This window comes from Danio aesculapii, chromosome 22 (genome assembly GCF_903798145.1).
Source record: "Danio aesculapii chromosome 22, fDanAes4.1, whole genome shotgun sequence".
Lineage (NCBI taxonomy): Eukaryota > Metazoa > Chordata > Actinopteri > Cypriniformes > Danionidae > Danio > Danio aesculapii.
This window is the reverse complement of record NC_079456.1, coordinates 22,928,908-22,953,596: the sequence shown is the minus strand read 5'-3', so window position 1 is coordinate 22,953,596 and position 24,689 is coordinate 22,928,908. Positions and strand designations below refer to the sequence as shown.

The following is a 24,689-nucleotide window of genomic DNA, read 5'->3' as shown; positions in this document are numbered from 1 at the left end:
TGCCCACATTTCTATACTCTCGCACACGTTTTTTGCTAGAAGCTCAGTCATATGTATAACTTCAGATTCACTACAAATTTTCTAGATTCAAAATGTCAGATTCCCCATGATGAGCGATCAAGAATCTTTTCTGTTTGCTTTCAAGGTGACTCTTCTGTACGAGTCTAAAGACAGAGCGAGCAATGCATCAAGCCAGAATGAGCACACATAAGGCCCTCTCGAGGCCTGGAGGAGCTGTAAAGGAGACAGAAAAAGCATTTTAGGGAAACCCGCGGGCCACCCGGCAGCGAAAAGAGGCAGTCAAGGGAGGCGGGGAGAGTTATTAACTTAGCCCTGAAAGCCCTTCTTAATATAGGGTCCGGCGGTGATAGCTAACAGAGCCTGGCAGAGGTGACAGCTCTTGGACCTGCTTGAGGAAATCCAATTGAGAAGCAGCCAAGAGGAACAACAAGCGCAAAACAGATGTTCCCTGCTATCGCTGAGCGCAACCGTGTACACAGCAGAAACACACACTTTCTGTTCTCAAATTGGACGCAAAAAAAAAAACAACAACATAATAACAAGCGGGATCATTAACGGGCACATTTCTGCATCTGTCTTTAACAAAACGACTGGGCTTGATATGTCGTTTTATCCACTGAAGGTTAGTCAGTAAAAGATCACATTTTTCAGTCTTGCGCAAGGTGGAAGAATATGACAATAGATTTGAAATTCAATGGTGAAAATATGGTTTCAGAAGCAGATCTTTAAATGGCATGTTCTGTTCTGAAACCTGTAAGTTGATATGATTGAGGAATTTCAAACTTGTTTAAAGAGAGCAAAGAAAAGTCGCATTGTGTTGCGTACAGCCTGTTAACAGAGCGCTATTTGATGTTTAGCATATTTATCGTGTGTCAAATTCATGTCAACAAGGCAAGTTTTTTTTTATATATATATGTTTATTGATTTTTTTTTATCAAAGACGCAAACAATAACAATGCAGGCTACAAAACAGCACACTCTTCTTATATATGTCTTTTATATCTTATATCTTTTAAAGTTTTAACTGGAAAAATCATGTTAAAGTTTTGTGTAAATTTTAACACATGATGTTTTATGTGTGTCTAATTTTGTCTCTGAAATTTTTTGTGCTGCCATTTAGGCCAGGACCCCATGATAGAAAAGATGCATAGCAGAGCCCCAAAATTCTTGGTAAAGTAAAGGATAAATGAATAGATAAAAAAATTAAAAATAAATAAATAAATAAATGTATATATACAAATACATACACACATATACACATTCAAATGACATGACTAAAAAAAAAAAATCGACAAGGTAAGTTGATTTGATGAAACTGACTCACTTGATCATGAATCAGTTCAAACAAAGGGATTCATATGATTGTCTGAACCATATTTTAGTTTTTTTAAAGAGCACAAACAGGTTTTTAGCTAATTTTCAGGTTTGTTTAATTTTTTCAGTGTATTGTCGTTATTGAAAATTCATTTATTCAAATTTTGTAGTCACAATACCTGATCACAAAAAATAAAGAAATCACAATATTGTTTACATAAATAATAATGCATAATAATACCTACTTTTATATATTTGAATGTATATGCAAATTTACATTTATATTACAATAATTACAATAAACAGACAGACAGACAGACAGACAGACAGACAGACAGACAGACAGACAGACAGACAGACAGACAGACAGACAGACAGATAGATAGATAGATAGATAGATAGATAGATAGATAGATAGATAGATAGATAGATAAAAAATTGAGTTTGAATTTTAATAACTAACTAGAGATAAATTTCCATTTAAATATCCTGCTGTAAGGCTAAAACATATCTCTTCTTTGTATATTCTTAAATCCCTTTTATATTATCTATATAAATAATTTGTATTATTTACTTTCTATGTTATTTTTTATAGTATTCTTTTTATATGGACATTTGTTGCTGAAAGAACAACAAAAGTTTCGTTTAATTATTTGTACAATGACAAATAAAGTCCATTCTCCTCTATTCCGCCTTTTGGTGCCATCGCAGAGAGGTCTATAAGTCAATTTCTAAAACCTTTTCATTCAATGTTGCTTGCTGGTGGAATGACCTTCCTATTCCCACTCTGACTGCGGATACACTGATATTCTACAAACGACAACTTCTTGTGCGTATTGCCTCTTCTTGTTGAATCTCTGAATACCTCCTCATTTGTAAGTTGCTTTAGACAAAAGCATCTGCTAAATGACATTACAAGTGTAAAAGTAAATGTATTCTAGGTAATATAATGTAGTCATGTTTCATTCAATAGTTTCAATAATTGAATCAATTAGACAGACTAAATCTGCTAAGGTATATATATATATATATATATATATATATATATATATATATATATATATATATATACATATATATATATACACATATATACACATATATACACACATACACACATTTGAAGTCAGAATTATTAGCCCCCTTTAAATTATTCTTTTTTTTATATTTTCCAAATGATGTTTAACAAAGCAAGGAAATTTTCATAGTATGTCTGATAATATTTTTTCTTCTGGTGAAAGTCTTATTTGTTTTATTTCAGCTAGAAAAAAAGCAGTTTAAATTTTTTTCTGAACCATTTTAACGTCAAACTTATTAGGCGCTTTAAGCTAAATTTTTTTCAACCCTCTTCAGAACAAACCATTGTTTTACAATAACTTGCCTAATTATACTAACCTGCTTAGTTAACCTAATTTACCAAGTTAAGCCTTTGAATGTCACTTTAAGCTGTATAGAAATGTCTAGAAATATCTAGTAAAATAGTATGTACTGTCATCATGACAAAGATAAATTAAATCAGTTATTAGAAATAAGTTATTAAAGCTATTATGTTTAGAAATGTGTTGAAAAAATCTTCTCTCCGCTAAACAGAAATTGGGGCAAAAAATAAACAGGGGGGCTGATAATTCAGGCGGGCTAATAATTCTGACTTTAACTGTATATATTCAAATGTATATAGCCACAAAATTCCTACACACTATTTAACATTAAACATAAGTAGTTCACGACTCGTTTCTTACAGTGTGTGTAAAAGAAAGAGAACAGATTGAACGCCGCAAATCCAAAGTAACTAAACAGTGAGAGCTCATGGCGCACATGTGTGCAGAGAGACTGAATGGTAAACAAATTTGCTTTTAAACAAGACAATTTCACATTGCATGCTTCGCAGGGCCAAGTCAAACATCCTTGCAGAAAATTGATACAAACTCTTAACACATGGGTCAAGCCACACGCTTTGAACTCGAGGAGAAAAGGAGGCCCCGTGTGCCAAAAAACTGTTTAATTAAAAATACTTAGGCATCCAACAGACATTTCTGAGTGCCCCCGCTGTCAGAACGCATGAGACCAGCCTGCCAATCTCAGGCAATTTATAATTACATACTTTCCACAGAAAGCAGGGGGAAAAATGTCAGGCTTCGCACAGCTAAGATGGAACAGCTGGGAACGGGAATTTGTTAGGAAACACAACGCTCTGAGCTGAGCTTTTTAAGATGGAAATACAACGTTTAAAGGGTAGATGTGTTCAGTATCACACACCTGCAAGGTAAATAGTATTGAAAAATAAAAAAGCTAAACGCAAAGCAAAGCATAAACAAAACAACAACAACAAAAATAAAATAATATAAAATTAAATTAAAAATAAATAAATAAATAAATAAATAAATAAATAAATAAATAAATTTAATTAAAATGAAACGAAAACTAAAAGATACTAAATGAAACAAAACAAAACAAATAATTAAATAGATGGTTTCGATTATTTTTCTATAATATGTAATACAGTCACTTAATTTAGCTATTGATTTAGCTATTTTTTAGTATAGTTAAATACACCACCAGTTGTTCCTCACAAAATAAAGCCTGACAGCCTGATGTAAAGTGGAGGATTTTACAACAGTGGATGACTACTTGCCACAAAACTAATCAATTAGACACAAAATATTGATCCGAGATCCTTTCTGCTTGATTAAATCTGCAGAAAGACATACGATTCGATGCTGCAAGATGGCGGCAAACAGTCCAGAACAGCATAGTGACAAATAATCATCTAAAAAGCAGAATAAAGTACATCCAGCTGGTTGTTTTTACAGACTGAATCCTTTCAGTGTTACACAACAGCCGATAAACCTTTCGGGCTTTATTCTGCGATAACAACTGCCTGGAATGCAGTTATCGATCAATCAGAGTCAAGTATACCAGAGAGTAATTCTTTTTTATTATTATTCCTGTTAGTGTGGTGTAACCAACAAACAAAATTCTATAAAAAAAAAAACTATGATAAAGAATAAATAAATATAATTGTACATTCTTTGAAAAGTTTTGTTTAATATCACACCAGCAATTATGTTTTTGTGTGGTGCAAATTTGAAGATAAAATGTTACTGAAATTTTAAATTCAGGAATTAAAAGAAAAAAAAAGTAGTTTGGCATAATCTCATTATAAATGAATTGCAAATTAAAATAAACAACGGTGCATTTTTATGTTTTTAGTTACATGAGTACATTTAGGTGCAGTAGTTGTGTTTTTAAAAAGCCAATGTTTAAGTGACTGCACTTAATATTATATTATTCATTCATTCATTTTCTTTTTGGCTTATTTTCTTTATTAATCTGAAGTCGCCACGGCAGAATGAACCGATGCCCTTCATACGCAGCGGATGCCCTTCCAGATGCAACCCATCACTGGGAAACATCCATACACACTCATTCACCACATACACTACGGGCAATTTAGCCTAGCCAATTCACCTGTACCGCATGTGTTTGGACAGTGGGGTAAACCGGAGCACCTGGAGGAAACCCACACCAATAAGGTGAGAACATGCAAACTCCACAGAGAAACGCCAACTGACCCAGCCGAGACTCTAACCAGTGACCTTGTTGCTGTGAGGCGATTATATTATAATATATTATATTATATTATATTATATTATATTATATTATATTATATTATATTATATTATATTATTTAACACCATTGCTAAATTAACAAATAAACGGCCGTTCGTAATCTTTGGAACAAAATGTTCCGCCCCATATTAGTAGTGATGACTTCATTAATTTTTTCAGTGATAAAATAGAAGGCTTTAGACAGGAAAAAAGGAGATATTAAACTTTCTGCACTGCCTTATACTTCAGATGCAGTAAACATCCCACCGAATCAAAATAACCTACAGTGCTTCAAAATCATAGAACAGGAAGAGCTAGATAAAATTATAAATAGTTCTAAACCAGCTACGTGTATGCTGGACCCAATTCCAACAAAGTTACTAAAAGAAGTGCTACCTGTTATAGGAGAACCTCTTCTTAATGTTATCAACTCTTCCTTATTTTTAGGCCATGTTCCAAATCTTTATAAGCTAGCTGTTATTAAACCTATTATTAAGAAACCACAACTGGACCCCAGCAACTTAGCTAATTATAGGCCTATTTCAAACCTTCCATTTATATCTAAAATACTAGAAAAAGTTGTTTCTGCTCAATTATGCTCCTTTCTGCAGACCAACAATGTTTTTGAAGTGTTTCAGTCAGGTTTCAGAGCTCATCACAGTACAGAAACTGCATTTGTGAAAATAACCAACGATTTACTCTTAGCTGCTGACCAAGGGTGCATCTCGCTAATAGTTCTACTCGATCTTAGTGCGGCATTTGACACCATTGACCACGGTATCCTCATAAATTGCTTAAATTCTACAGGTGTCCAGGGACAGGCTCTACAATGGTTTAAGTCATACTTATCTGACCGTTACCAGTTTGTGAATATTAATGGATGGCTTTCACAAGTCAGCCCAGTAAAGTACAGGGTGCCTCAAGGTTCAGTTTTAGGCCCTTTGCTGTTTACAATATACATGCTACCCCTGGGAGACATTATTAGAAGACATGGGATCAGCTTTCACTGCTATGCAGATGATACTCAATTATATATTTCAACTAAACCTGATGAGATGTCTGAACTTTCTAAGCTAACTGAGTGTATTAAAGATGTTAAAGACTGGATGACCAACAATTATCTTCTCTTAAACTCAGACAAAACAGAATTATTAATTGTTTGGCCTAAATCCTATACACAGCAGATCTCAGTTAGCATTAGCTCTACTATAAAAGATCTGGGTGTCATATTAGACAGCAATTTAACTTTTGAAAATCAAATATCTAATTTCACAAAAACTGCCTTCTTTCATCTGAGAAATATTGCTAAGTTCTAAAGTATGCTATCCATTTCAGATGCAGAAAAGCTAGTCCATGCTTTTATGACTTCTAGGGTGGATTTCTGTAATTCTCTGTTTGCTGGCTGCCCAGCTGCCAGAGTTCTTACCAAGTCTAGAAAATTATCACATCACCCCAATTTTATCCTCCTTACACTGGCTGCCTGTTGAGTTTCGTATTGAATTTGAAATTTTGCTTCTTACCTATAAAGCTTTAAATAATTTTGCTCCTGTTTATCTAACCAATCTTCTGTCTCTCTACAATCCAACTCACTCTTTAAGATCTCAAAACTTCTGGTAGTACCTAAAATAGCAAATTTCAGTAAAGGAGGTCGAGCCTTCTCATTTATGGCTCCTAAACTCTGGAATAGCCTTCCTGATAACGTGCGAGGCTCAGACACACTCTCCCAATTCAAAACTAGATTAAAGACCTATCTGTTTAGTAAAGCATACACTCAGTGCACCACTTAGCAGGCTTCCACACAGGTTTCTGCATCTTGTTTACATACACTATGAGCAGCAGCTACGCTAATTATTCTCTTTATTCTCCATTTCCACCTGGGGATACTCTTCCTGAGGCCCCCAGAGACTATGCAGAGTCACTGATTCAATCCTAGACCAACGACGAGATGATCCCAAGGTTTCCATAGCCTGGACCAGGCCGTATCCTGAGCAGCTACTGTAGTGGTCATGGAGGAGTGGAGAACATGAGACTGATTCCTGTGATGATCCAGGGACAGACGAGTCTTCGCTGAGTCCAGCTTCCAGCCTACGCCGCTGAGACTGCAGCTCTGCACAAGACGTTTGGCCAGCGGAGAAATTAAAATGGTCGTGCCCAACTGAGCCTGGTTTCTCTCAAGGTTTTTTTTACTTCACTTCGCCGATTAGTGAAGTTTTTTTCCCTCTCCTCTGTCGCCACAGGCTTGCATGGTTCAGGATCTGTAGAGCTGCGCATCGTTGGATTTGCTCTTCAGTGTTTGGACTCTCAGCAGTGATTTTTAAACCACACTGAACTAAGCTAAACTGAACTGAACTTAAACACTACAAACTGAACTACACTGTTCCTATTTACTATGACCTTTTATGTGAAGCTGCTTTGACACAATCTACATTGTAAAAGCACTATACAAATAAAGGTGAATTTAATTGAATATTACATATTATATTATATTGTTAACATGTTCACATTCCATGAAACTCTGACACTTTTCCATCTTTTGTGCAATACTGTATTGAACACTTTCTCTTCACATTCAATCACCGTGTAGTATTTCATCAAATTTTGTGTTATACTATTCTTGTGTATATGAAAACGCACTAGTCAATTACAGTGCAATTTTTTATACTGTGCATTATTTCATGCTTTTTTACTTAAGAGATTGCTCTAATTTCATTGTACTAAGTACTTAGTACATAATGACAATTAAGAATCTTGAATCTTAAAACCTCGAACGCATTTAAAGGGTTAAAAAAAAAGAGTTTTTGGTGCATAAAAGTGTTTTTGAAGATTTGTACGATTACAGTAGAACCAGAGAAGTCACATGGAATGTTTTGACAACATTTTTGGTTCCTTTTCTGGACTATGTTTCTGTTTATTAAGGATAATAGAGCTCCAGGATTTCATCTAAAATATCAAAATTTGTGTTCCGTGGATCAACGAAGGTCTCGGAATATAAATGACATGAGGGTGAGTAAATTTAATAACAGAATTTTGCCCTTTAGGGCAACGCAGTGGCGCAGTAGGTCATGCTGTCGCTTACAGCAAGAAGGTTGCTGGTTCGAACCTCGGCTGGCGTTTCTGTGTGGAGCTTGCGTGTTCTCCCTGTGTTCGCGTGGGTTTCCTCCAGGTGCTCAGGTTTCCCCCACGGTCCAAAGACATGCTGTACAGGTGAATTGGGTAGGCTAAATTGTCCGTAGAGTGTGAGTGAGTGTGTATGGATGTTTCCCAGACATGGGTTGCGGCTGGAAGGGCATCCGCTGCGTAAAACATATGCTGGATAAGTTGGCGGTTCATTCCACTGTGATGACCCCAGATTAATAAAGGGAATAAGGCGAAAAGAAAATGAATGAATGAATGAATGAATTTTGCCCTTTAATAAATTAACCCTTTGTCATATAAAAAAAATTTAATTTACAAACAGTAAATTGAAAGTCATTACAATTTTTAAGTATCTTATTATCGTATATGAAGTATTGACCTTTTTGATTTGAATGAATTAATTAAAGCTTGATGACACTCATAATTAAAACATGAATCTCTTTTAAACTGTTTGAAAATCTGTTTAAAAATGTCAATAATGTTCAATATCACACATCTGCAATCAAGAATTCAATCTACTTCAAATTCAAAGCTAATTAATACAGCATTAAAAACATGACAGATGCAGCATTGCAACACAGGACTGGAGATTTGATTTAGAAGCAGGTTTCCTTCAATAAAAGCACATCTTGAGTAGTGGCAGTGTCTGGGACTCGTCTTGTTTTGTTCTTCAGATGTGAGTGGGTTTGGGGTTAATGGCATGTGCCCGAGTCGTGCCACATGCGGTTAAGACACTTTACACAGAGCGCATCAATCCTGATTCAGAATAACTCGACGCGGACGTCACATGCGTTTAGGGTTGACCACGGCTCACGGGACTCCTAAGTGAAAACGAATGGTAGTTCATCGACATGAGCACTTCATCTGTCTTCATTTTACAGTCTCTTTGTCTCTTTTGCACTTTGTGTTGTTGTTGTTTTTTAAAGTTTGTCTGTCTGTAAAATAGGCTTCATACTGTCTGATCATTTTAGTAAGATGTTTATATTAAATTCAGTTTGTACAATATTGAAATGCAAGTGTTATATCATTATTACACTCTAACAAATGCTTGGTTATTTCAATGCAATTCTGAGTGTCATTTAGACTAATTTTATTTTTTTTTTATTAAATTCATAGGACCAAATTTTACACAATGTTTGGGTTTGTCTATATTTTAGTCAATTTTGCTTTAAATAACCCAGCATTTCCTAGACTGTACATGGGTGTGCTTCTATCATCAAATTTTTATTTTAGTTTTGAGATATTGAAAAATATAATAAAGTCATGTTTTTTTTTATTCATTAAGAAACAAATAAGTAATGAAAATCCATTTATTGACATGATGTGATTTATTTTTTAACAATTTTCTATGGATCTATTACATAAAGCAAAAATGCCTTAGAAAACAGGTTTTCTTTACATAATTCTTCTATACAATTAATACTTTTTTTTATCATTTTCCGAATTCAAATGTATTTTAGAATCATTTTTGTGGGGCTTAATGGGGAAAAAGCACTGACAACAGCAAAATATAAATGTTCAAATAAAATAAAAAGCAAAGTTAAATCAAATTAGGTAGGTAAACTTTAAGACATTTTTAAGACCATTATGAATGAAATTTTAGACTTCTAAAGGGCAAAACGCGAAGGGAATTTTTCAAATGGCCCAGATGGAAAAGATTTTTATTTGTCCGATCAAAAACTTATCATAATTTAATATATTTAATAATACAATAATAATTTAATAATAAATAAATCACATATTAGATATTTCTTAGAAAAATATTTCAATATTGTGTAAAAACAAGCAAGCTCTACTTAAACTTAACATAGACTTTCTTTAACATAATTTTTAATAAATGTACAATTGTTTTAAAAGTTTTAAAAACTATAATAAACTAAATCTATGCAAAACAATTATTTCATGTCAGTGTCCTAAGCAGTAAATACATGGAGCACTTTTAAACAAATGTTATTTAAAAAATAAACAATTAAACCATTACGGTGAATAGAGTTAAAAATTACCTTTTTAAACTTTTTAAATTGTTGGTGGTTGTATGAGTGTTGGACAGATTGTGTAGATTTACATGAACATAGGAAAATAATACCTGTTTTAAAAAAGACGTAAGACCGACAACACAATATTTCAGTAAATTTAAGACTTTTTAAGGCCTAAAATTCAGATTTTGACATTTAAGAAATTTTAAGACTTTTTAAGACCCCACGGATACCCTGTAAATGTACCTTATGAGAATTAAACAAAAAGCATGTTATAATTGAAGGTTGTTCCCATTCTTTAAATATAAAATTCCAGCATTTGCCATTAAAAAGACGTTTTAGGCAAGCTCAAGTAAAGAAAAATGTGTTTCAAATGCTTAGAATTTTAAATACTGGGTTTCAACTATCAATCGGGTTAACTGAGTTTTTAATATGATTTCTGCAATGATCTTGAATGTATTTGTGTTGCTTGTTTTTTGTGATGTGTGTGATGTGAATGCTGATGTGATTATGTGGTGAGGCCAAAGATACATTTTCACTTGTGGACAACACAAAAAGTCATTAAACAAAATAAATGTTTGAAAACTCAACAGATTCTGTACTCAAAGAAAACATTTTTTTTGAGGGGGTGATGTTTATACAGCTATACAACCTTTTTTGATATTGAAGCAAAAACAACAACAAAAACAACAATAATAAATGTAAATATAGAATAATAAATATTTAAAAATTACACTGTAGAAGGCAATTATCTGACTTTAAAAATTAAAAAAGTTTGAAATGAAATTTGTGCATAATTATAAAAGTTAGGTCAACTTAACCATTCCAAGTTACAATAATTTACTAACTGTTTTAAGTAATGTCAACTTTTAAGGCAAGTAAAGTAACTACACAGTATTTTTAACATTTAATGGTTTAAATTTTTAACAAAGATTGCATTCCTACAAACATGCTCATTTTTTATCAAATCAAAAGAATTGTCCTTTTCATAATTCATCCCTCCTTTTGTCACTGACCCCTACATAAACTTAACCAAGAGCTGAAAATCCTCAAACTGACTAAAATAAATCCCAAAAATGCCAGTTGAACCAATCTCAGGCACTTGCCTTTATTCGAGGGCTAATGAGTCCAGTTGAGACGAGTTTTGACGCACTTCATGCATTAAGTTGGTTTTTGGAGTTGAACTGAGCCCAACTCAAAGGCAGATGATTGACACATGCTTTGACTTAATGATGATAATTACTTAGAAAAACAAAGCAAGAGACCACATCTGCACAGTATAAGAAGCCCAACTCCATAGCCCAGAGTCCAGCTGTCAGCGGCGCTGTGCTTTTTCCCACCTAGGGTGAGCAACTCAAAACAAAACCCACCGAAGCGACATGAACCAGATTAATATGAATCAACATATCCTTGTAAACAATGGTTAAAGGCCATGTCGCAGGGGAAATGTTAGCTAAACGACAGTCCTGACACACAGGAAGGGCAAAAGGACTGACTTTATTTTTCTTTTTTTAGATATCTTTCTTTGTTTCAAACTATATTGAATATATTTGGGTTTACACTCGCATTAATAAATGAATTATAATAATTTTATACATTTTTATTTTATTTATCCTCTTTACAACTTTTTTTGTCTCAGAAAATTTTAAAGAGTTTAGAGTTTATATCTCACAATTATTAGTTTATATCTCTCAATTTTTTGCATATTGAAATAATGAATATGCATTTTACAATTCCAAATCTTTGTATCTCCCGATTTCAAGCTTACATTTCACTAAATTTCACTAAATTCAGAGTTTACATCTTACAATTCCAACATACACATACTGCAATACAGACTGCATTTTACAATTCCATTTTTTTAATATATATTTACCTTTTGCAATTCCAAAATTCGAATTTCCACATTTTAATCTTCAGTAGCTACTCCAAATGTTATTTCCCAATTCCAAATTTACATCTTACAATTTCAAAATTTGCACACTACAATACTTTTTTTTTAAAAATGCCAATCTCGCAATGCACATCTTACAATTGCAGGTTTGATTATTTTAGAATCTTTTTTATGTTTCACAAATTTGAGTTTACATCTCGCAATTCCAATATCTGGATACTGCAATTCTTTATTTACTTCTTCCCAATCCAAATTTACATCTAGCAAATTTGAGTTTTTAATCTCACAATTCAGAGTTAACCTCACACAACTGCAGCATTTACATACCTCAAGAGCGACTTCGCATTTTTCAACTCCATTTTTTATATATATATAACAATTCTGAATTCGCAATTCCAAATTCCTATCTCAAAATTCCAAATTTACATCTTACATTTTCAAGTTTAGATCTGATGATTCAGAGTTTCTCACAATTCTAATATTTGCATACTAATTCCAAGTTTTCATTTCACAACTCCATCTTTTAAATCTAGCAATTTAGAGTTTACATTTTGAAATTACAAGTTTCTAAGGTGGCACGGTGGCACCTCACAGCAAGAAGGTTGTTGGTTTGAGTCCCGTCTGGGCCAGTTGGCATTTCTGTGTGGAGTTTGCATATTCTCCCTAAGTTCGCGTGGGTTTCCTCCAATTTCCCCACCAGTCTAAAGACATGCGGTATAAGTGAATTGAATAAACTAAATTGGCCGTACTGTATGAATGCATGTGTGAATATGAGAGTGTATAGGTGTTTCCCAGTTCTGGGTTGTGGCTGGAAGGGCATCCTCTGCGTAAAACATATGCTAGAATAGTTATACAAACTTTAACTTAATATTTTAGTTAGTTTGATTGATGTCAGGGGCGACACGGTGGCGCAGTGGGTAGCACGTTCGCCACACATCAAGAAGGTCACTGGTTCGAGCCTCGGCTGGGTCAGTTGGTGTTTCTAGGTGGAGTTTGTTCTCCCGTGTTCGCGTGGATGTCCTCCAGGTGCTCCGGGTTCCCCCACAGTCCAAAGATACAGTATGTGGTATAGGTGAATTGGCTAGGCTAAATTGTCCGTAGTGTAAGTGGTCAATGAGTGTGTATGGGTGTTTCTCAGTGATGGGTTGCATTGTGATGGGTTGGGGCATCCGCTGCGTAAAACATGTGCTGGATAAGTTGGCGGTTCATTCTACCCAGATTAATAAAGGGACTAAGCTGAAAGTAAAATAAAATAAAATGAATGAATGATTGATGTCAGTTGAGACGACTAGAAAAGTTAATTTGATTCAACTAAAATAAATTAAGCCAGGAGGATTTTTTTAAAGTGCAGGTTTCTAGCTTACAATTCCAAGTATACAATCTGCATTTGGGAGCATGAGTTTACATATCATTTTAAGTTCACATTTTGCAATTCCAAGTTTATATTTTTTACACTTTTCAGTTTACATCTCAAAATCCTAAACTTCATTTTGATTTTATACCTAAAAAAATTCAGTTTATATCTAGGAATAATGTGTTGATGTTTTACAACTCTGAATCTATATCTCACAATTTACTTATTTATTATTATTATTTAAATCTTGTAAGTCCAAGCTTTTTCCAAGTTCACATCTTATCTTCAAACGAACATTTATTTATAATTTCTCTTTAAAAGTATGTCTCACCACCGTTCTTTCTTTTTTTTAAATCTACAATTAATATTAATTTATAAGATGTAAACAATGTATAAGATTGATAAGATGTAAACTCTTCATTTTAAGATACACTACCGGTCAAATGTTTTGGGTCAGTTTTTTTATTTTCAGGATTTTTTTTTCTCGATAACGATTCTGTTCATCAAGGTAGCATTTTCATATTAAATGCTAAAAAATGCTAAATTATTCAATATTTTATTACAATTTTAAAATAACTGTTTTCTTACTGTATGTACAGGGTTAGGGTTAGGATTAGTAGGTAGTTTCAAATGAAATTATTACTCCAGTCATTATTGTTTTTACTACTATTACCATTAATAATAATAATATTATTAATAATAATAATAATATTAACAAATATTAGAGGGATTTATGAAGAATCATGTGACTCTGAACACTGGTGTCATGTTTAAAATCACTGGAATAAATTACTAAATTAAACTATAAACTAATTTTGAATAGTTATTTTATAGAGCAATAACATTTCACAATTTTACAATTTGCACTTATTAATGAAATAAATGCAGCCTTTGTGAGCAGGACAAGCTTATTTTAAAACATTTTTAAATTCTACTGACCCCAAACTTTTGACCGTTGAAGATCGTGTAGATCTAGAATTTCTAGCCTCATTTATTTGCTCCTTTACGTTTCATGCAGTTTTTTTCACGTCTTGAAAAGAAATTCTGATTCTAAATTAAATAAACGGATTTTTGATAGGTTTATCATTCACTTGGCAAGATGACCTCAAATATGAAATTGTCACGCAAACCAACAATTAAAGCGCTTCATCCTAGTCAACAACAAGCAAGCCCTACAATTAGGACTTCTTTCAGATGAAATAATGATTTAAAAAGAGCACGGCCATGAATAAAACATCTCCTGTTTATTTTGAATTTCATTTCCATGCAAAAAACCCAGAATTGCTCACTGCTAAATTGGCATCAACATTTGACAGCCTTTTTAAAAGAAAAAAAGCTTTTCTCTCGCCCAGACTGACCCAGTTCTTGTTAATTATCTGCAAAGTATACATCAAAGCCCACCAAACAGTCCGCGGCACTCAGATTAAAGCAGATTTAAAAGATATCCACGCAAACCGCCCATCTCATAAACCTATATCAGCTGAAATGATAAACGGAGCAGTAATTTGGGTGTCGAAGTGCTTTCTGACACCAGAGCTTGAACATGCGAGGGTCGTGTTGTTTTAAGAGGGGTTGTGAGGTCGTCCCAAGCGGGTCATGTGATCCTCGGTCTCCTGCCAGGGAAGCCAAGTGATTTGCTTTCCTATGACACAAACTATTACTGCACGGAGCCGTTGGGTAATTATAAAGCAAATAAATGCGGGTGGGTGCCAAACGCGACAGGCTCTTTTGGTGGTTCGTGTGAGCCGTGGAATTCCCTTTCCTCTCCACAGGAAACATGTTATTCACTATGATTATTTTCAACGCTTTTTTGGACAGACTCCAGCATCAGGTTGCCTTTGCTTTATGCGGTAGGCCGAATCTCACACATATATGAGCGTAATGTATGTAGAAATATTTTGCCGATGGTGATTTTCTAATTATTCATGTTTGAGCAATATTAGCCAAAGGGAGAGAAAAAAATACATTTGATATGTATTTGATTAAATTGCTCCTGGGTGTTTTTTCTATGCGTTTTTTATCCTATATTAAAGGATTTTAAAAATGAGTCCTCAGATAGATGGCAGATACTATTTTTGATTTATCTTATCAACTATATTAAGATAGTTTACTTATATTTACTTGATAATTATGCAAATAACATATGTGAGTGCATACACATGTACTGTTGAAGTCAGAATTATTAAACATAATTTTTCAGAAATATTTAAAAATAAATAAATAAAAATAAAAAAAAAAATAAAAGGGGGTTTAATAATTCTGACTTCAACTGTATGTCGTACATCGTGACATATACCAACCCTTTAAAAAAAACTGAATTTGTACTTTAAATCACATAAAAAGATGATTTTCAAACCAAAAGTCTCTATTTCATTCCTAAATTGCATTCTGAACAAATAAACATCTTTTTTATATGATTAGAAGCCTTCCAAGTCATTTATAAAAAACAATAAAATATAAAGCAATAATAATAAAAAATAATTAAATCACTATTCACTAATTACTAATAATAATCAAAAATAACAATCACTAAATTGTTCATAAGAAATGTTTTGGTGGGGGAAAGACACATAACATTTTACTTAACATTTTTTATTATTTTATATTCTAGAAGCATCCAAAAATTCATTCATGTGAGTACATACACATAAACATACACAAATAATTAACTAATATACATATTAGAAATTATTACTAATATACATATCTAATATACATATCTTAGAAATTATTTGTAAAGTATGAGCATAAATACTTTTTATGAAACTTAAAAAAGAACTTTGCTTTTCCACTGTACTTATGCTAGCATTTCTTCTGAATTGAAAATAAAAATACTACTATTTATTTTGCAATTCTACCATTTTTTAATGATAATTACACAAAATATCAAATGCCCGCACCTGTGATTGGAAAGCAGGGTTATCCCATCAAATGTTCATTTATTAACTCTTCCTATCATAAAAAATAAATAAAATAAAATAATAATAATTAATTTATTCTTTAGTTAATTTCCTTTGGCTAAGTCTCTATTTCAGAGGTTGCCACAATGGAATGAACCGCCAACTATTCCAGTACTGGGAAACACGTACACACTTTTGTTTATTCAATTCATCGGTATCACATGTGTTTGGACTGTGGAGGACCCAGAGCATAATAATAATAATAATAATAATAATAATAATAATAATAATAATAATAATAATAATAATAATAATAATAATAATTGTTGTGTAAAAATAAATAAAAGCATGCTTGAAAAATGGCCCCTTGTGTTATGGCAACCTTGGTTATTTTATGCAAAAACTCTAAATGATAACATTTTTGTTAAAGTAAGAAAAATTGTTACCAGCAATTTACAAAATATAACCTTATAATAAATAAAGTTATGTTTTGCTCATACACATAGCAATATATTCACCCACACCCACACACTTACACAGAACTATTATTGTATCGTATTGAGACTCAATCAGCAGTACATAATGGTATTAACAGACATTTTTCTTTGTTTTCTATAAAACATATTCTTTGTTTCCTTTATTAAACAATTCCACTTGACAAACATTTCCCTGACGAGGGCTTTGGGGAGCGTTTGACCATGGAGGCCAAAGGGACTGAGAGACGAGCTGGACACCTGTCTTGACTGAGGGATTCCTGTCCTGTTTTTGTTTGTTTGAGAATTAGACCATTGTCTCTATGAGGGGCTTGTGGTGTTTGTCTCAGCTGCCCCCCTGTGGACTACAAATAATTTCCCAAAACTATCTGCTAAAAAGTTCATGAGGTGTTAGTTGAGAAACAAATTAAATAAATTCTAATACATTTAATTTCACATTAAAGAGGAAGTGAAACACTCAGTTGTGTTTACATTATTCTGTACATTAGTTTTTCCACTTTAATGAAATTATATTAAACAAACTTGACTAATGTAACTATTTAGAATAAAACGGTATGTTTTGCTATAGCTTTTAGCGCATGGGTGCCGCCATCTTGGAATGTCGCTGTGTCTGACATCATGGGGTGGGTTCCGTTCCCTGACCTGAACAGATACAATAGAAATAATGGACTGAACAAGGAGACTGGAAGGAGCTTGTGGGCGTAGATTGCAGAGCTGGTGCAAACGCAAGCATCAAAGTCTAACATATACAAAAATGTTTATACGTTTTATATATATATATATATATATATATATATATATATATATATATATATATATATATATATATATATATATATATATATATATATATATATATATATATCTTTCATTTGATGCACTTTGTTCCACTCTTTCATACTGGTGCAGCGCTGCCTGACGAGGGGATCTACATTCAGACTAATGTAACAATTAAAATCATACATGACTTCACGCTTTACTAAGTCACATCTTTGTGGATTTTGTCAAGACATATTCTCTTATCAAGTTGATCAACTCACTCTCTGAACATGTAAGACAGATGTAAAAACCTGGCATGTAAAAAACTGCACCGATCTTAGTTTGGTTTGAACACAAAAAGAGGTGAAGGCTGTAGTGAAAAGTGAAAGTGCCCACCCCCATTACATCAGCACCGGACCTTGTTAAAACCCAGACAGGCAGTCAGGCAGCGTAATACAGAAAGTGAACCAAAGCGCATTAAATGATTGGTAATTAAAAGAAAAAAAGAAAAATAGAATAAATATTTTTTTTATTTTAGACACACACCAGTTGCTTGTATTTTCAGCAGATCCACACCTACAACTTCATGTATTGGGTAAATTATGCTTTGCAGTCTCCGTGTTCAGTCCATTACTTCCACTGTATCTGTTGAGCTGAGAGAATGGAACCAACCCTGTGACGTCAGACACAGCGATATTCCAAAATGGTGGTGCCCTAGGTCTAAAAGCTATAGTAAAACATGCCGTTTTTTTTTTCAAAATATTTACATTAATCGAGTTTGTTATATATTTTCATTAAAGTAGAAATCAATTTTCAAAATAATGTAAACTTGACTGAGTGCTTCACTTCCCCTTTAACAGGTCTTTTCTGTTCTGTTCTGTTCTGTTCTATTCTATTCTATTCTATTCTATTATTTTCCAGTACTGGATTGCGGCTGGAAGGGCATTGCTGCATAAAACACATGCCGGAATTGTTGGCAGTTCATTCTGCTGTGACCCCTGATAAATCAGGGACTAAGCCGAAGGAAAATGAATGAATGAATTCTATTCTATTATACTATCTATTATACTAGCTGTGTGATTAAAAGAACACAATATTAAATCGTCATCTTTTTTATTGTTTTCATAAAATATGTTACGTGGAGCATAAACATAAATGAGTGGAACTAGTTGGACAATGCAGAATTTTTTTTTTTAAATAAAACCGCTGTAATGAAATAAAACGACAAAAAGAAACAAAACAGACAAAAAAGCAAAACAGAACAAAAAAAAAACAATACAACAGAAAATAACAAACAAAAACTAAAAATGCAAAATACAAAGCAAACAAAAAACAAAAAGAATAAAAAAAGAAAAACATACAAAAATAAAACAAAGAAAAAAATTCAACAAATCTAAACAAACCAGACACAAAATACAACAAAAAACAACAAAGTAAACACAATAAATATAAATAAATCTTTAAAAAAAACTAGTGGCGTAAATATTTACCATAATTTATTTTGTTTACCTACTTTATTTATTTTTAATTAATCTACTTTTACATTAATCTACTGTATGGAATGCTGTAGTTTTAATTTAAAAATGTAAATAAATAAACAAAATCTGGCAAATCAGAGTCACTGGGGTGTAACCAACATGCAGAAAGCCTAACCAAAATATAAAAAAGTTAACAAACAAAAAATAACATCATAATAATTATAAAATAATTATTTTAAAATCATAATTATGTATAACCTAGTTAACAATAGTTAGGCTGTGGGATCCATCTTACTATACAACACATAAAAAACTTGTCCCGAGTTTGTGACCCCAAACCCCCTTTAAACTCTCTATCCTCAAAGTTATTGATAGAGGGGAATTATGAGCGTATAATGCTATGGACAATGCATGGTGGAGGGCCTATTATATACCGGTAATGGATAGCGCTGAGTTTTTGAATGACATTGCAGCGAGATTGGATGACGGAGGGTTGTGCGATTTATGACCAAATGAAGCACCTCCACTCTCCCCCCCCCCCATCGAAAGCCATTTATTTTCAGCCTGATAGAGAAGCACATGCTGGTATTTATGGTTCAGGAGTTGGTAAATAAGACTTTTGGGGCATTATGTTGCTTTTATTTTACAATATTTTTGATTCGTAGATGCATTACCAACTTGTTACAGTCTAAAGTTAGCAATAGATTTTAAGAAGACAATTTACAGTAATGCTCTTTAACTATTCTTTAATTAAAAATGGCAAACTGAAACGAATAAGGTGACACGGTGGCACAGTGGGTAGGGCTGTCGCATCACAGCAAGAAGGTCGCTGCGAGCCCCGACTGGGTCAGTTGGCATTTCTGTGTGAAGTTTCATGTTTTCCCCGTGTTCGCATGGGTTTTCTCCGGGTGCTCCGGTTTCCCCCACAGTACAAAGAGATGTGCTGTAGGTGAATTGGGTAAGCAAAATTGTCCATAGTGTATGTATGTATGTATGTATGTATGTATGTATGTATGTATGTATGTATGTATGTATGTATGTCCTGGTCCTCCAGGCTGTGGGTTGAGCGTTGGGCTAATAACCCACCTCATAAAAACTAGATGTTACGAAACACCAATATATCACCTTCGATCACCAATATATCTTCGAACACCAATATATCGCCCTTGGAGTAAATAAGTACTGTAAGTAAATTGAAATGATTCACAATGTCGTAACTCCATACCAAACCACTTAAAAAAAAACAACTAAATCTGTACAACTTTAAATAGCATAAAAATTATGATTTTCAAACCATAAGTCTCTATTTCATTCATAAGACGTATTCGAATATATAAAAAAAATGTCATTTGAATAAGGTTAAAAGCCTTCTAATTAAGTAATCGTAAAAAATAAAAATAAAAACACGAAATAATAAAAATGTTTTATAAAATAAGCAAATCAAGCATTTTTTACAAAACATTTGTAAATTTAGCATCTATTTCTTGCTTTTTTATTATAATAAAGTAAATAAATACATTTTTGATCGAAATTTTATAAGCTTTTTCAAAAAGATTTTAAACAAAATATGCAAACTAACCATTTCACAAAATATGATAAAATATTGTAAAGCTATTTCAAGTTTAAAGGTGTGTACAAAATTGGGATGCTCCAATCGATCTGCCGAAGATTGGTATCAGCCGTTAATTACATTTAATGACTTGATCAGTACTCGCCAATCTGGCCGATCTCATTAACCAATCGCAGGGGTTTGTTTATGAGTTTGCAAGCAGAGGAAGACGCACATGCACTCCCATATATTATGCATAGCCTACAGTAGCCACAACATGTGAGGAGGTAAAATGATAACTGGGGGCGTGCGATCGATGCGCTCGCGTCACAACAGCTAAAATGTATACAGATGTGGTGCGACCTCGGTTTATACAGCCTTTTAGCTCTACTCACGTGAGTGATGGTCTCTTTGTTGCAAGCGCAAACAATTATATTTGAAAATATTTGAATGTCTGCATGTATTTAGGTCTTTTTACATATAACAACTGAAAGTTCTGTGCTTTTGACAGTATTGCATGTTCACTAAAAGCTGGCAGGAATTATTAGATAAAACTTTAAAAAAAACTTTTTTTTCATGAACAGTTAATAATATATCTTCTTGTAACATACTTACTGCAATAAACAGTAGTTTATAGACCTGTTTCCCTTTAGTAAAACAGTAATGGATTTATAGGTGATTTATAGGTGTGCATTTTAACTTCTTATGCACAAATACCTTTTTTTGATTGAGACATGCTGAATTCTTCTTTCATCATTTGCAGTGTTTCCAAATTGCATCTTGTAATTTTTCTTACCAATTTTTATATCTGTGTTCTACTATTTTTTGTAAATTTGCTTCTGGCCATGTCCACATGTCCACACTAAATGGTTATAAGAGACTTGTTTAAGGGATTATATGCAGCATACTTCATTTATTCCCTTAGGTAAGACGAGATCTTCACTTAAGTATCGTCCTTAGAGGGAAAATATGCTTAATGCATTATAAAGATTGAAGCATCAGAATCGGTACTTGGTATCGGCCAATCACCATGACAAAGAATTTGTATGCGGTATCGGCTGCAAAAATACATATCGGAGCATCCCTAGTACAAAATATGCAAATAAAATTACTTATTATACTTTAATTTACTTAAATTACGTGCAAATAGAGACTAACACAAATAGTGTGTTATAAAAAATGTTCTGGGGAGAAAAGGCACAGAAAATATATTATATTTTATATTATTTTATATTCTAGAAGTTTCCAAAATTCATTAAAAAATGCTACATGACAAACACTTAAAAATTATTAACTATGCAAAAATAGCAATTTCATTTTTTGTATTAAAATTTTTTTTACAAAACATGCAAACAAAGCTATTTATTTTAAATGAATAATTTTAATTAAATTCTTACAAAGCTTTTTGTAGAAAATATGCAAATTGGGCTTCTTTATTAAAGATAAAACATTTAAATAAAGCTACTTTAAGCTTGTAAGAACATTTTATGTTTTTACAACAACTTTTATATAAAATAAAAGGCCCAAAAACATTTACAATAAATCTAGAAGCTCCCCAAAATTCATTAAAAGTTGCTGCATGAAAACCCCTTTATTAATGTTTCTGAAATATGCAAATGAATCTTAGGTCTCTAAATAAGAGCAAACTGCTTCTCATGTCATTTCCCCCTCACTCAAAACAGCAGCGAGTGCGGCCGATGAAAAGGGCTTGTCAACATGATTCCTTTTATTGATTTAACAATAAAGTCCTGTGGCTTAAGTTTTATGTTGTTATTGCTGCCTATTGAAAATACAGTGAAACATGGAAGGGCGGGAAGAAAAAAAAAATCATGACAGAAATTTCACATAAGGCCATCTAGGACTCTGAACGCCCGCCGGATAAAGTGCGCCTGTAATATTCTTCACGTTTTCAAGGGCGTTCCCTCAGACAGCAATGAAAATTACGAACGTAATCCTCAATCAAAGCAACTTCAGATGGCAGAATGCTTCATTCAGCGCCCCATGCGGTCCGCCATTCATAGGAGCGCACGCCGTCTGGCTTTCTTTTCAAAAACCACGGGCCGTACGGAGGTATTTAAGAGCCTGAAACGTCTATATGAAGCACTTAAACACAAGGTCTGCGCCATTGAGCGACTCGAGCACCCTGTGGATGCACAACGGAGGTATGTTTTCAATGCACGTCAAAACAAACAGAAATGATGTGGCGTAAAAAACCTTAATTGTTGAAGTGAAAGAAGTATCGTGAATTGCTTTATAGACCAACTTTGTATGTAAGTTTGCTGTTTGTGTGACTAAAAGAGTGGTTGGTTTTCCTAACAAAACACTTTTTTTAAAGCTATAAAAGGAGCCGTGGGCAAAAGAAAAAGTGGAATTTAGTGAGAAAAGAGTTTGGGCTTAGGCACATGGGAATTGTATTTTCACCTGCCACTATTGAAAAAGGAAAAGGCTGGCAAAATATCCAAGCGGTGAAAACATCACAGAGGCTTGCCGTGATTTCCTGTGGATTTCGCATCTACAAAAAACCTCTGACTCCTTTTCTGTTTGGACTGATTTGAAGCCAAAATCTGTAGTAATTTTTTTATTACTTACTTTACTATTTTTATGACAAAACTACAGGTATAAACTATTTTGCTTCATATTATCAGTTAGTAAAGGAGCAGTTGGGTTTAGGCATTGGTTAATATAAGGGATGTTCATTCATTCATTCATTCATTCATTTTCTTTTCGCCTTTATTAATCCGGGGTCGCCACAGCGGAATGAACCGCCAACTTATCCAGCACGTTTAACGCAGCGGATGCCCTTCCAGCTGCAACCTATCTCTGGGAAACATCCATACACACTCATACACTATGGACAATTTAGCCTACCCAATTCACCTATACCACATGTCTTTGGACTGTGGGGGAAACCAGAGCACCAATGGGAAACACACGCAAAGCAGGGAGAACATGCAAACTCCACACAGAAACGCCACCTGACACAGCCAAGGCTCGAATCAGTAACCTTCTCGCTGTGAGGTGACAGCACTACCTATTGCGCCACTGCGTCGCCCGATCTCATCTAATATCAACCTAATATCAACACGATCTCTCAGCAATTCGTAACTTTTTGATTTAGTGGCTAATTCATATGAATCTCATTCATACAATTCAGTTTGATTTGCTCACCCCCAATGACGGTTGGGTTTAGGGGCGGGGTTGGGTGCCACACCTCCTTTTTAAAATTGTATATTTTCGTAAGACTAAACTCGCAGAAATTCATTTGAATTAGCCACTACACCTACAAAACGTAAAATATTTACATTTCCTCATGAGATAAGGCTGATGATATAATTAAAATAAGTTTTTATCGTAATGAAAGGCAGAGAATAAAGCAGTAGTTAATAACTGAAATTGACACTTAAGCTAAAGCGGTACCGAAATGTATTATATTACAAAAGTTTATGTTTAAAATAGACACTGTTCCATTCAAGTTTTTAATTATCAGGCATACCTGTATCACCTTTTTCTAAATAATTATTAAGCCATAAAACGATTTTTAACACTGATGAGAGGTTATATTACTTGTTTTTCAACATGTTAAGCAATAATGCAGAAATTTAAGCTCCGTTATCATGGATTTATAGAAATAAATTTAATTATATCGTATTAGCTACATCGAAATGAAAGAAATTCTAAAAAATAAACAGTCATTTCATGTTTTTATGAAAGTAAATTTAATTTAAAAACAGAAAAAAAGGTTTTATGCTTTTTATACAGATGTTTTTGTATTTTACAAAAAGGTTTTATAAAATATGCAATTTCATGCATTTTCAAAAACTGCTATGATTTATGCAAGTAAACCTAATTCACACATTTTTATGAAAATTTAGATTTTTTTTTTTTTTTTTTACAAAATATGCCATTATAACTATATATGTATATAACAATATATGATTTCTTATGCAAAAACACCATTTCATGCATTTTATAAAACCTAATTCTTAATCTTAATTGGCACATTTTAATAAAATAAAACTTTTTCATGTGTTTTTTTACTAAATGTTTTACAATATATTTTAAATAAGGCTTTTACATGAAACCCTTTTCTTGCTAAATACACTGTTAACATTTCCCTGTAGAATCTACAGTAACTTACTGGCAGCATTCGCCAGTAACTTACTAAATCAATTTACAGTACTATTTATCTTGCTTTATATGTACAGT

The 24,689-nt window shown here is 33.1% G+C and overlaps 1 protein-coding gene across 1 annotated transcript in view; it reads right to left on the bottom strand.

The window, feature by feature from the left end:
• The window catches only part of LOC130216579 (adhesion G-protein coupled receptor D2), a 146,101-nt gene that overhangs the window by 91,296 nt on the left and 30,116 nt on the right, over nt 1–24,689 (bottom strand). The window lies entirely within an intron of this gene.